Source organism: Euprymna scolopes, chromosome 26 (assembly GCF_053919585.1).
Source record: "Euprymna scolopes isolate OS-2025 chromosome 26, ASM5391958v1, whole genome shotgun sequence".
Classification (NCBI taxonomy): Eukaryota; Metazoa; Mollusca; class Cephalopoda; order Sepiida; family Sepiolidae; genus Euprymna; species Euprymna scolopes.
The window spans coordinates 87,040,024-87,054,206 of record NC_136507.1 but is presented as its reverse complement, the minus strand read 5'-3'; the positions used below and the strand labels follow the sequence as shown (position 1 = coordinate 87,054,206).

The window sequence follows — 14,183 nt, the reverse complement described above, 5'->3', positions numbered from 1 at the left end:
ATATATATATATATATATATATTCGGAACGTTTGTGTTCTTGTGTGTGTTTTTTTTTACCAAAACTCCTAAGAAACGAGGGATTTTTTACATTGCTTTGTTCTAGAATCCATGAAAAAGGATTTCATTATGACCACAGAAATAATATGAGGACTTGCAGTAATATCTGAAAACAATATATATGTTTATTGATTGTGACTTACTGACAAAAGGATATTTCAAGGAATGTTTTATGTAGTATATAGTTTTAATAGTTAAAAAACATGCAATAATACATATATACGCCAACACATATACATACATATGTGGAACTATTTCCTTGTGCCACTGTTTCTAACACACTCTGCAGCATGGACGGGTGGTAAATTGTCCATGAGCGTAGAGATACAAAGAAACCCCTTCCCATAATCCCCTTGCTATCTTTCTGTCTCTTTCCTGCACGACCACCATGATGTGAGGACGCATATTTTGTCTATCCGTAAATGAGGGGGGCACCCCCTCCCTCAACACTAGTTAGGGTAGTTTAGTTAGCTTCGAAAAGCCTATTATCCATTTTTAATCGTAAAAATGAATTGTAAATTGTTTTTTGTAATATATATTGTATTTCTAATGTAAAATAAAATAGTTAGTCATACCTTATGTATATTACAATTGTGTCGCGTGTCATTTTTCTTGTGTCTGCCATGAATGCCTTCATAAATGTCTGAAGTCGAAAGGCGGCCCTGAGGACAAAGAGATGAAGATTCCCACCAGAATGCCACCAGGGTGAAGAGATCATCTTGAGAAAAGAAAGAAGCCACACCCAGATCCAACATCTCAGGTATGATTTTCTTCTTGTTACTCAGACCCTAATGACTGGCCCATCTTCATGTCTTTATGAGACCGCTTTAAGACATTTACTATAACACGTCTGTCGGTCACACCTCAGTGACCGGCTGATTGTGGTATAAATGTTGCCTTAAGACGCAGGATTGACCCTGGTTAATTACCAGACGGATCTCGTCGCATCTGTGTCGCAGTATAAATGATGCACTATGACCAGAACATATTGTTTCCCAGCATGGAAATAATTTCGACCCTTAAACCCACGGCACAACCAAAAATAACGACCACTAGACGAATCGAATAAAAAAAAATGGTCCACGGTCTTTAAAAACGGAAAAAAAACTATTATTTCTGGCAAAATTTAAAAAAAAATGGCAGACCAGTACACACGCGCACAAAAAAAAAAAAAAAAAAAAACGCACTCAAAAAAGAAAATTCAGAACCTGAACAAAAAATTGTCTTGCACCTACAAAAAAAAAAAAAACAGTTTACAAAAGATCGATTTAACAAAAAAAGAGTATTGAAAGTAACCCTTCGAAAAAAAAGTAAGAAATGTGTCCCACACAAAAAAAACAAAACAGAGATGAGAAAAAAGTGTCTCTAGAATATGCAATATCTCTTTCTCTCTCACACTTTCTCTCTTTCTGTCTGTCTCCGGATATATATCGATATGTGTGTATATCTATGCATCTTGTTATTACATGAAAAAAAAAAGAAAAAAATCCTTCAAACACGAAGCTCGAAAAATAAAAAAAAAAAAGGAAAGAAAATAAAGAATACCTAACATTTTTTATCTGATCTTTATTTCAGGTTTATAAAAATATAGGACTTTTTAAAAAATTCTTTTGACTTTGCAAGTGTTAGATTCAGATGTGAAAAAAATAGAACTTTTACATTACATTTTATTCCATGAACAGTTGATGTGTTTATTTTTCAGGTTAGGTAACAGTAAACGCTGAAACATAAGGGGACATTTTTTTTGAATTGATAATGTTTCTTTTATTGATGTTTTGTCTGTTTGAAAAGAAAAGAAAAAAATGTTACTGGTAAAAAAAAAAATTGGGGTTAGATAATATGAAAGTTTTGTGTTAGAATGTATTTTACAAAATTGTTCAAAATAAGATTGTTTTTCTATTTTCTTTTTTTTTTAAACTTGTAGAAATGTTTAATGTCTACCTGTCACTCATTTTTTAAAACAATGGCCGCACATAGGAAAGATAAGCGAAGATGACCTCGTCATGGTGTTTGTGAGGGTGTTGAGGGATGGGTGGTGGAACAATGCGACCTGCCTCTGTTTCTCTTCCTCTCTTTCACCACCTCTCGTGTTGTCTACCATTCTTTCACCCTCTGCAAGCTTTTTTGGGGACGAGAGAGTGACTTTTGAAATCGAAGAGTTTTTTTGTGAGATTACGTAATAGTGTTATGAGGGTGGTAGGGTGTGCAATCGCATCGCTCTGTCTCTATCCCCTTCTTTCCCCCCTCATTCTCTTTCTCTACTCTTGTGTTTTAATGATTGTATAGCTAAACCCCCATGGCTGATTGCAGGAGGGCATATAATAACGAATTAACTTGGAGTTTTTTTTAATTTTTCTACCAAGTTTAAAGAACAAAATTATTTATGCTTCGTTAAATTACATTAAATGATGTCTTCAATTGTTTTTTTATTAAAAATAAAAACTGAGACGATTATTCAAACAGCACTTAAAGTACTTTTTTGAAGTCTTCGAGTGTTTGGAAAAGCCAACTGTTACATGATTACGTTAATTTTTTAAGAGTTCTCTGAAATGTTCATAGTTGTTCTTAAAGAAAAATTACGCTATTACATTTCGAATATTCTCTGAATTTTTAATAATTTCTAAGGAAATATTGTTTGACTAACGAAAGAGATTTTCCTGAACTCTAGATGATTTTAAGGAAGAATTATTCGAGCAAATTCTTTAATTGAAGGTTTATTTGAAATTGGACCGTATGATAGGGGTCCCTGAAATATTGACTGAGGAGTATATACGTAAAATTGAATTAATTATTAAGAAAAAAAAAGATTTCCTCAGTCTAGAAAGATCTCTCTTTAATTGAAACTTTAATTTTTTCGAGCTGTTAACTATACAGAACTGGTCGTTAACTAATGTGACTCCCAGGTGTGGCGGGAGTTTATTAATTCGAAATAATCCTTGTGAGTGAGTTTAGGAAAAGAATTGCTTTTAAATGATAAAATAATTACTTTGGAAAATAAAGTTAATTAACGTGAAATGTTTCTGAATTCGAAATGACCTTGATAATGACCTATAAGAAGAAATGATTTTTAAGAATCAATTAAATAACTTTAAATGTACACTGAATTTTAAAAATAATAATTACGAAATGAAAAAGTTTTGGGATGTCTATGAATCTCATTGTGAAGGGTAAATTGATTCAAAATGAATTTTCTATGATCTTTTCGGAAGATTAATTTTAATAATGAACCAAATGTTTGGAATAATTTTTGAATTGTATTACGAAAAATGGGTCTATTCGAAGTTTATGACCTTTTGAGAAGATTGGTTTTTATAATAATAAATGAATTACTTTGGAAAGAAGTTAACAAACATAAATTGATTTTAACGATGAACCAAAATACTTGAAATAATTTTTAAATTTTGGAATTAAATTTTAATGATCTTTTGTAAATCAAGTTTTGAAAAAATACATATACTTTTTAAATGTACCCTGAAATTTGGGAAAAAGTTAATTATAAATGTAATAACTGAAATGCGTTTGCATTGTGTAAACAAATTCTAATTGTGACCGAGGTGCTCTGAAATGATTTTTAAAAAATGTTTTCTTTTTAAGAAAAAAAATTGTTAACACCCTATTTCATTGATTTAATGTATACCAGGTTTCTGAATTGTTTATTTTTGGAAATTTTTTTCCCCCTAATTGAGTATTCTAACTCATGAAGGCTGAGTGCCCTTCTTAGTTAATTCTTTATATAATTAATAAATATTCCGTGGTGGATAGTTTTTATTGGTCGCTCGGCGGCAGACTCCTTGCTCTAACAAAATTAATTGGATTAGAACCTCTGAAGACCAAGGTTTTACTAAATCCATATAGGTCGGCGTGATGAGGTCACGTAACCCCGACTTATCTAAAATACATTATACTGGTTGCTGAAGAGAGCGTAAGTCCAGTAACTGAAGTAATAACTTGGAATACATATAGGTCGGCGTGATGAGGTCACGTAACTCCGACTTGGTTAAAATACATTATACTGGTTGCTGAAGGGAGCGTAAATCCAGTTACGAAAATAATGTTATGCAGACTAAATTAAAAAACGTATAGGTCGGCGTGATAAACTCACGTAGAATCCGGCTTAGTGAAATATGTATAGGTCGGCGTGATAAACTCACGTAGAATCCGGCTTAGTGAAATACGTATAGGTCGGCGTGATAAACTCACGTAGAATCCGGCTTAGTGAAATACGTATAAGTCGGCGTGATAAACTCACGTAGAATCCGGCTTAGTCAAATACGTATAGGTCGGCGTGATAAACTCACGTAGAATCCGGCTTAGTCAAATACGTATAGGTCGGCGTGATAAACTCACGTAGAATCCGGCTTAGTCAAATACGTATAGGTCGGCGTGATAAACTCACGTATAATCCGGCTTAGTCAAATACGTATAGGTCGGCGTGATAAACTCACGTAGAATCCGGCTTAGTCAAATACGTATAGGTCGGCGTGATAGACTCACGTAGAATCCGGCTTAGTCAAATACGTATAGGTCGGCGTGATAAACTCACGTAGAATCCGGCTTAGTGAAATACGTATAGGTCGGCGTGATAAACTCACGTACAATCCGGCTTAGTGAAATACGTATAGGTCGGCGTGATAAACTCACGTAGAATCCGGCTTAGTGAAATACGTATAGGTCGGCGTGATAAACTCACGTACAATCCGGCTTAGTCAAATACGTATAGGTCGGCGTGATGAACTCACGTAAAATCCGGCTTTGTTAAAAAATATTATACTGGTTGCTTAAGAAAGTGTAAATCCAGTAACTGAAATCGTGATGCCATTGCCTCGATGGAGGGCGAGGATGATTACCCTCTCTGGTATTTGAAGCAGTATACCAGTCTACCAGGAGCCTGGTGGAAAAGATAACTTGCTTCACTGAGTTCCTGATGGAACGTAGAGCATGGAGACATTGATTGCTGACGGCCGGTTGACGCACCATTCACGGAAAATTATGGACTTCTGAAATTTATGAATGCTCATAAATTTCGGATAGCATAGGGAGGGATGTGGCACTATTTCCTTGTGCCACTGTTTCTAACACACTCTGCAGCATGGACGGGTGGTAAATTGTCCATGAGCGTAGAGATACAAAGAAACCCCTTCCCATAATCCCCTTGCTATCTTTCTGTCTCTTTCCTGCACGACCACCATGATGTGAGGACGCATATTTTGTCTATCCGTAAATGAGGGGGGCACCCCCTCCCTCAACACTAGTTAGGGTAGTTTAGTTAGCTTCGAAAAGCCTATTATCCATTTTTAATCGTAAAAATGAATTGTAAATTGTTTTTTGTAATATATATTGTATTTCTAATGTAAAATAAAATAGTTAGTCATACCTTATGTATATTACAATTGTGTCGCGTGTCATTTTTCTTGTGTCTGCCATGAATGCCTTCATAAATGTCTGAAGTCGAAAGGCGGCCCTGAGGACAAAGAGATGAAGATTCCCACCAGAATGCCACCAGGGTGAAGAGATCATCTTGAGAAAAGAAAGAAGCCACACCCAGATCCAACATCTCAGGTATGATTTTCTTCTTGTTACTCAGACCCTAATGACTGGCCCATCTTCATGTCTTTATGAGACCGCTTTAAGACATTTACTATAACACGTCTGTCGGTCACACCTCAGTGACCGGCTGATTGTGGTATAAATGTTGCCTTAAGACGCAGGATTGACCCTGGTTAATTACCAGACGGATCTCGTCGCATCTGTGTCGCAGTATAAATGATGCACTATGACCAGAACATATTGTTTCCCAGCATGGAAATAATTTCGACCCTTAAACCCACGGCACAACCAAAAATAACGACCACTAGACGAATCGAATAAAAAAAAATGGTCCACGGTCTTTAAAAACGGAAAAAAAACTATTATTTCTGGCAAAATTTAAAAAAAAATGGCAGACCAGTACACACGCGCACAAAAAAAAAAAAAAAAAAAAACGCACTCAAAAAAGAAAATTCAGAACCTGAACAAAAAATTGTCTTGCACCTACAAAAAAAAAAAAAACAGTTTACAAAAGATCGATTTAACAAAAAAAGAGTATTGAAAGTAACCCTTCGAAAAAAAAGTAAGAAATGTGTCCCACACAAAAAAAACAAAACAGAGATGAGAAAAAAGTGTCTCTAGAATATGCAATATCTCTTTCTCTCTCACACTTTCTCTCTTTCTGTCTGTCTCCGGATATATATCGATATGTGTGTATATCTATGCATCTTGTTATTACATGAAAAAAAAAAGAAAAAAATCCTTCAAACACGAAGCTCGAAAAATAAAAAAAAAAAAGGAAAGAAAATAAAGAATACCTAACATTTTTTATCTGATCTTTATTTCAGGTTTATAAAAATATAGGACTTTTTAAAAAATTCTTTTGACTTTGCAAGTGTTAGATTCAGATGTGAAAAAAATAGAACTTTTACATTACATTTTATTCCATGAACAGTTGATGTGTTTATTTTTCAGGTTAGGTAACAGTAAACGCTGAAACATAAGGGGACATTTTTTTTGAATTGATAATGTTTCTTTTATTGATGTTTTGTCTGTTTGAAAAGAAAAGAAAAAAATGTTACTGGTAAAAAAAAAAATTGGGGTTAGATAATATGAAAGTTTTGTGTTAGAATGTATTTTACAAAATTGTTCAAAATAAGATTGTTTTTCTATTTTCTTTTTTTTTTAAACTTGTAGAAATGTTTAATGTCTACCTGTCACTCATTTTTTAAAACAATGGCCGCACATAGGAAAGATAAGCGAAGATGACCTCGTCATGGTGTTTGTGAGGGTGTTGAGGGATGGGTGGTGGAACAATGCGACCTGCCTCTGTTTCTCTTCCTCTCTTTCACCACCTCTCGTGTTGTCTACCATTCTTTCACCCTCTGCAAGCTTTTTTGGGGACGAGAGAGTGACTTTTGAAATCGAAGAGTTTTTTTGTGAGATTACGTAATAGTGTTATGAGGGTGGTAGGGTGTGCAATCGCATCGCTCTGTCTCTATCCCCTTCTTTCCCCCCTCATTCTCTTTCTCTACTCTTGTGTTTTAATGATTGTATAGCTAAACCCCCATGGCTGATTGCAGGAGGGCATATAATAACGAATTAACTTGGAGTTTTTTTTAATTTTTCTACCAAGTTTAAAGAACAAAATTATTTATGCTTCGTTAAATTACATTAAATGATGTCTTCAATTGTTTTTTTATTAAAAATAAAAACTGAGACGATTATTCAAACAGCACTTAAAGTACTTTTTTGAAGTCTTCGAGTGTTTGGAAAAGCCAACTGTTACATGATTACGTTAATTTTTTAAGAGTTCTCTGAAATGTTCATAGTTGTTCTTAAAGAAAAATTACGCTATTACATTTCGAATATTCTCTGAATTTTTAATAATTTCTAAGGAAATATTGTTTGACTAACGAAAGAGATTTTCCTGAACTCTAGATGATTTTAAGGAAGAATTATTCGAGCAAATTCTTTAATTGAAGGTTTATTTGAAATTGGACCGTATGATAGGGGTCCCTGAAATATTGACTGAGGAGTATATACGTAAAATTGAATTAATTATTAAGAAAAAAAAAGATTTCCTCAGTCTAGAAAGATCTCTCTTTAATTGAAACTTTAATTTTTTCGAGCTGTTAACTATACAGAACTGGTCGTTAACTAATGTGACTCCCAGGTGTGGCGGGAGTTTATTAATTCGAAATAATCCTTGTGAGTGAGTTTAGGAAAAGAATTGCTTTTAAATGATAAAATAATTACTTTGGAAAATAAAGTTAATTAACGTGAAATGTTTCTGAATTCGAAATGACCTTGATAATGACCTATAAGAAGAAATGATTTTTAAGAATCAATTAAATAACTTTAAATGTACACTGAATTTTAAAAATAATAATTACGAAATGAAAAAGTTTTGGGATGTCTATGAATCTCATTGTGAAGGGTAAATTGATTCAAAATGAATTTTCTATGATCTTTTCGGAAGATTAATTTTAATAATGAACCAAATGTTTGGAATAATTTTTGAATTGTATTACGAAAAATGGGTCTATTCGAAGTTTATGACCTTTTGAGAAGATTGGTTTTTATAATAATAAATGAATTACTTTGGAAAGAAGTTAACAAACATAAATTGATTTTAACGATGAACCAAAATACTTGAAATAATTTTTAAATTTTGGAATTAAATTTTAATGATCTTTTGTAAATCAAGTTTTGAAAAAATACATATACTTTTTAAATGTACCCTGAAATTTGGGAAAAAGTTAATTATAAATGTAATAACTGAAATGCGTTTGCATTGTGTAAACAAATTCTAATTGTGACCGAGGTGCTCTGAAATGATTTTTAAAAAATGTTTTCTTTTTAAGAAAAAAAATTGTTAACACCCTATTTCATTGATTTAATGTATACCAGGTTTCTGAATTGTTTATTTTTGGAAATTTTTTTCCCCCTAATTGAGTATTCTAACTCATGAAGGCTGAGTGCCCTTCTTAGTTAATTCTTTATATAATTAATAAATATTCCGTGGTGGATAGTTTTTATTGGTCGCTCGGCGGCAGACTCCTTGCTCTAACAAAATTAATTGGATTAGAACCTCTGAAGACCAAGGTTTTACTAAATCCATATAGGTCGGCGTGATGAGGTCACGTAACCCCGACTTATCTAAAATACATTATACTGGTTGCTGAAGAGAGCGTAAGTCCAGTAACTGAAGTAATAACTTGGAATACATATAGGTCGGCGTGATGAGGTCACGTAACTCCGACTTGGTTAAAATACATTATACTGGTTGCTGAAGGGAGCGTAAATCCAGTTACGAAAATAATGTTATGCAGACTAAATTAAAAAACGTATAGGTCGGCGTGATAAACTCACGTAGAATCCGGCTTAGTGAAATATGTATAGGTCGGCGTGATAAACTCACGTAGAATCCGGCTTAGTGAAATACGTATAGGTCGGCGTGATAAACTCACGTAGAATCCGGCTTAGTGAAATACGTATAAGTCGGCGTGATAAACTCACGTAGAATCCGGCTTAGTCAAATACGTATAGGTCGGCGTGATAAACTCACGTAGAATCCGGCTTAGTCAAATACGTATAGGTCGGCGTGATAAACTCACGTAGAATCCGGCTTAGTCAAATACGTATAGGTCGGCGTGATAAACTCACGTATAATCCGGCTTAGTCAAATACGTATAGGTCGGCGTGATAAACTCACGTAGAATCCGGCTTAGTCAAATACGTATAGGTCGGCGTGATAGACTCACGTAGAATCCGGCTTAGTCAAATACGTATAGGTCGGCGTGATAAACTCACGTAGAATCCGGCTTAGTGAAATACGTATAGGTCGGCGTGATAAACTCACGTACAATCCGGCTTAGTGAAATACGTATAGGTCGGCGTGATAAACTCACGTAGAATCCGGCTTAGTGAAATACGTATAGGTCGGCGTGATAAACTCACGTACAATCCGGCTTAGTCAAATACGTATAGGTCGGCGTGATGAACTCACGTAAAATCCGGCTTTGTTAAAAAATATTATACTGGTTGCTTAAGAAAGTGTAAATCCAGTAACTGAAATCGTGATGCCATTGCCTCGATGGAGGGCGAGGATGATTACCCTCTCTGGTATTTGAAGCAGTATACCAGTCTACCAGGAGCCTGGTGGAAAAGATAACTTGCTTCACTGAGTTCCTGATGGAACGTAGAGCATGGAGACATTGATTGCTGACGGCCGGTTGACGCACCATTCACGGAAAATTATGGACTTCTGAAATTTATGAATGCTCATAAATTTCGGATAGCATAGGGAGGGATGTGGCACTATTTCCTTGTGCCACTGTTTCTAACACACTCTGCAGCATGGACGGGTGGTAAATTGTCCATGAGCGTAGAGATACAAAGAAACCCCTTCCCATAATCCCCTTGCTATCTTTCTGTCTCTTTCCTGCACGACCACCATGATGTGAGGACGCATATTTTGTCTCTCCGTAAATGAGGGGGCACCCCCTCCCTCAACACTAGTTAGGGTAGTTTAGTTAGCTTCGAAAAGCCTATTATCCATTTTTAATCGTAAAAATGAATTGTAAATTGTTTTTTGTAATATATATTGTATTTCTAATGTAAAATAAAATAGTTAGTCATACCTTATGTATATTACAATTGTGTCGCGTGTCATTTTTCTTGTGTCTGCCATGAATGCCTTCATAAATGTCTGGAGTCGAAAGGCGGCCCTGAGGACAAAGAGATGAAGATTCCCACCAGAATGCCACCAGGGTGAAGAGATCATCTTGAGAAAAGAAAGAAGCCACACCCAGATCCAACATCTCAGGTATGATTTTCTTCTTGTTACTCAGACCCTAATGACTGGCCCATCTTCATGTCTTCATGAGACCGCTTTAAGACATTTACTATAACACGTCTGTCGGTCACACCTCAGTGACCGGCTGATTGTGGTATACATATACATATATATATATATATATATATATATATATATGTGTGTGTGTGTGTGGGTGTGTGTGTGTGTGTGTGTGTGTGTGTGTGTGTGTGTGTGTGGATGTGTGTGTGTGTGTGTGAGTGTGTGTGCTACCAGTCCGCTCGGCGTTGTAAATACGCTTCAAGATATTTTTATTCATGCGAATTTCGTCTTTATTATTGCAATACATATACGGGATAATTGCGGTGACACACCGGTTCTCCTCAGATCACCGTAGTTAAGCAAAGTTGAGCCTGGTTAGCATCAGATGGGTGCCCATTTAGGAATTCTAGGCGCCGTATCTGCTCTCTGTTTATCTCGGCATTTGTTTACAGTCGTCCTGTGCTTCACTATCCACTGGTATTTAACAATGTCGTATCAGGAAAAAGTGTTGTTGGAGATTGCGCAACTTCTGTCACATACATTTCATGCGCAAGCGAACCCTTCGTGGGTATCCTTAGTCTGCCCCAGACTGAAGGAGCCTGAATTGCAATGCCAGACTGAAGGAGCCTGAATTGCAATATATATATATATATATATATATATATATATATATATATATGTATGTATATATATATATATATATATACTAATATATATATATACTAATATATATATATATACTGATATATATATATAAACTAATATATATATATACTAATATATATATATATATATATATATACTGATATCTATATAAACTAATATATATATATATACTAATATATATATATACTGATATATATATATAAACTAATATATATACTAATATATATACATATAAACTAATATATATATATACTAATATATATATATATACTAATATATATATATATATTTATATTTTGTGTACAGAAAGTTGTTAGCTGAGACAAATCATTAGTACCGTCGGTTTCCAGCCCGATAATAAGGCCCGTTTAAGGTATCCTTATCATGCTCTCTTCAGCCAATATTCGTCGTTAAACGGGCCTTATTATCTGGCTTGAAACCGACGGTACCAATTACTATTCTCAACTAACAACTTTCTGTACACAAAATATAAATACGCTCTTACAATTTAGATTTTCCTATTAATTGAGCACTCTGCTGGAATTCTTTTTCCAAAAAAACTAATCATATATATATATGTATATATAAATATATATATATATATATATATATATATATATATATATATATATATATTACTGATTTAAAGTTATTAAATCATGAATTTAGGTAGAATCAGAACGAAAACATTTAGCGTTCCAGCAGCGATCCCTACTGTTTGATCTAACCCGATAGACAGATAAGAATGATTTAAAATTAAACGATGTCTAGACATGATTCAGTTTCCGAATGCGTAAAACTAATGTAAATATATCGGCGAGTTGAAATGAACAGTGTGCATCTCAACTTGCAAACATATTTCTGGCGCGTTAATCATCCATCCAAACAATGATTTTACTGGTCCTGAACTAATTTTGATATATGATTACTATTATCTGTTAATTGCAATGTTATGTGCTAAGTTGTTCAAGAGTTTATCGGTAACACACAGACACATTCATACATACATCTGCTGTTTTATTTATATAGATATGTTACTTTGTCGGTCTTTGTGTCTGAAGAACACTCTACCACATATATTTGAATTTCGGAACACATTATATTTAAGAAAAAATACACTAAGGGTTCAAACTTAAAATAAAATTACATCTGACAGGCTTTTGTTCACAAGAATGTCATTCCACGCATGCGCAATTATATGTTAACTCATTTTATTTTAAACTATTTCTTATCCATCAAGCGGTAATTTAAACGATACCGACTAAAGTTGGTGCGTCATATATTTTAGTTTCAATTTTAGATCATGGCATCCAAGTAAAACCAGGGCAAATAGTTAATAACATATGTTAAGAAACACTTTGAAAAAAACAGTTAAAAACATATGTAATCTGAAAATGAAACACTTGATAAGTGGATAGTCCTTAATCCGCGGAGTTTCGAAGAAATACTTTCATTCTCATCAGAGGGTAGCAATTAGCAAAATGCGGGATCGGATTTTGCATACAAATGTATTTGATGAAACTGCAAGTAAGTCAAAGATCTTACTTGATAACAAATCGTGAAGCAGTGAAAATATGGCGAAAAAAAAAGGTGGTTTCACGTGAATGGATAGTCTGGTGAATGGTAAATTATCCAATGACGGTAAAATACCAAAAAATAAATCCAAGAAACTTAATTGAATTTCCATTCACACAAGTAAAATTCAAGGAAATCACATAATTAGAGGGTGGTCCAAAATAATCCAAAATGCCGAAATCCATGGAATAATTCATAAATGTGTACAAGGAAAAGGGGAAAAATTCCAATAGTATTAAGAAAAGAAAAGAAGGATATGCGTTTGACACGACTGCCGAGACAAAATGTAATGAAAAATCAGTGAAGAAGAGGAGAAAAAAAGGCAGTGTAGAAGAAAAAAATCATTCGCCTTTAACATCATTTTGTCTGGGGCACTTTGACATTTGCTTTTCTTTTGACAGAGCCGACGCATTTTATCAAGATACTTATCGTTTTTAAATCCGACCTTTCAGACGACAAATATTGAAGAATTGGCTAAAAACATTAATATCTTCACCTTCAACTGGGAACTTTTCCAACGGGAGAGGAAGCTTTTTTCGCCGATATTTTTAAAGGCACCCTCCTTTTTCGATGGTCTAGCCTTATTTAAAAAAAAAATGCCTCTTCTGGTTTGGTGATGGTCGTAACAGCATAGACGTCAGGTTTTTTCCCCGTTCTTTTCCTCCTTCGCGGTACGGGTTTGAGCCTGCCTTCCTACTACCACTTTTTTTTTTGCTCAACAGACACATCCAAACACCCTGGCAACGCCGGGCTGAAATGCTAGTATATCTGTATCTCTATGAAAGTGAATGTGTCTGTGTGTCTGTATGTGTGTACATTTCCCTACGCAATAACTCTGTCAATGTTAATACTACAGACTCGAAATTTGATACACAGGGTACTGAGATTTGGGAAAATATTTGGGATCGTTTTCCGGCCTGAAATTTGTCTGTTGGGGTCAAATTTCAACGATTTAACCTTTGAGAACTCTACATAACTACTCCGACAATTTGGGGTCTAAATACTTGGACTAACATAATAACTTGATTTGAGCCCAAAATAATAAATGTTAAAGGGGTCATAATAGGAATCAAAGTTAGAAAAAAATTTGCCTCTGCAGTCTCTACCAAATTACTCAGAAAATTTCTGGTATAAACATTTGAAATTTGACATAAAGCGTATTCAGAGATAGGGCAAGCTTTTTAATTGGTTTGGGTCGAACATTTTTAGTTACCAATATATAAATTAATATATGTATATATGTATGTTTGTATGTCTGCCTAACACTTTTGACAGAGCCTACGGATTTTACCAAGATCAGTATCGTTTTAAAGTCCGACCTTTCAGACGACAAATACCGAAAAATTGGCTTAATCATTAGTATCTTCACCTTCAACTGGGAACATTTCTAACGGGGGAGAGGTCGCTTTTTTCGCTGATATTTTTGAAAGTCATCCTCTCCTTTCGATTGTTTAGCCTTACTTTTAAAAATGTCACTTCCAGTTTGGCGGTGGTCA

At 34.5% G+C, this 14,183-nt stretch overlaps 1 long non-coding RNA gene across 1 annotated transcript; it reads left to right on the top strand.

Moving 5' to 3' along the window:
* The first annotated feature begins 310 nt into the window (after positions 1-310).
* LOC145248241 (uncharacterized) lies at positions 311-9,569 on the top strand. The gene is made up of 2 exons (XR_013863342.1): positions 311-4,681; positions 8,822-9,569. It is a non-coding gene; the product is annotated as an uncharacterized LOC145248241 (long non-coding RNA).
* Positions 9,570-14,183: the final 4,614 nt, after the last annotated feature.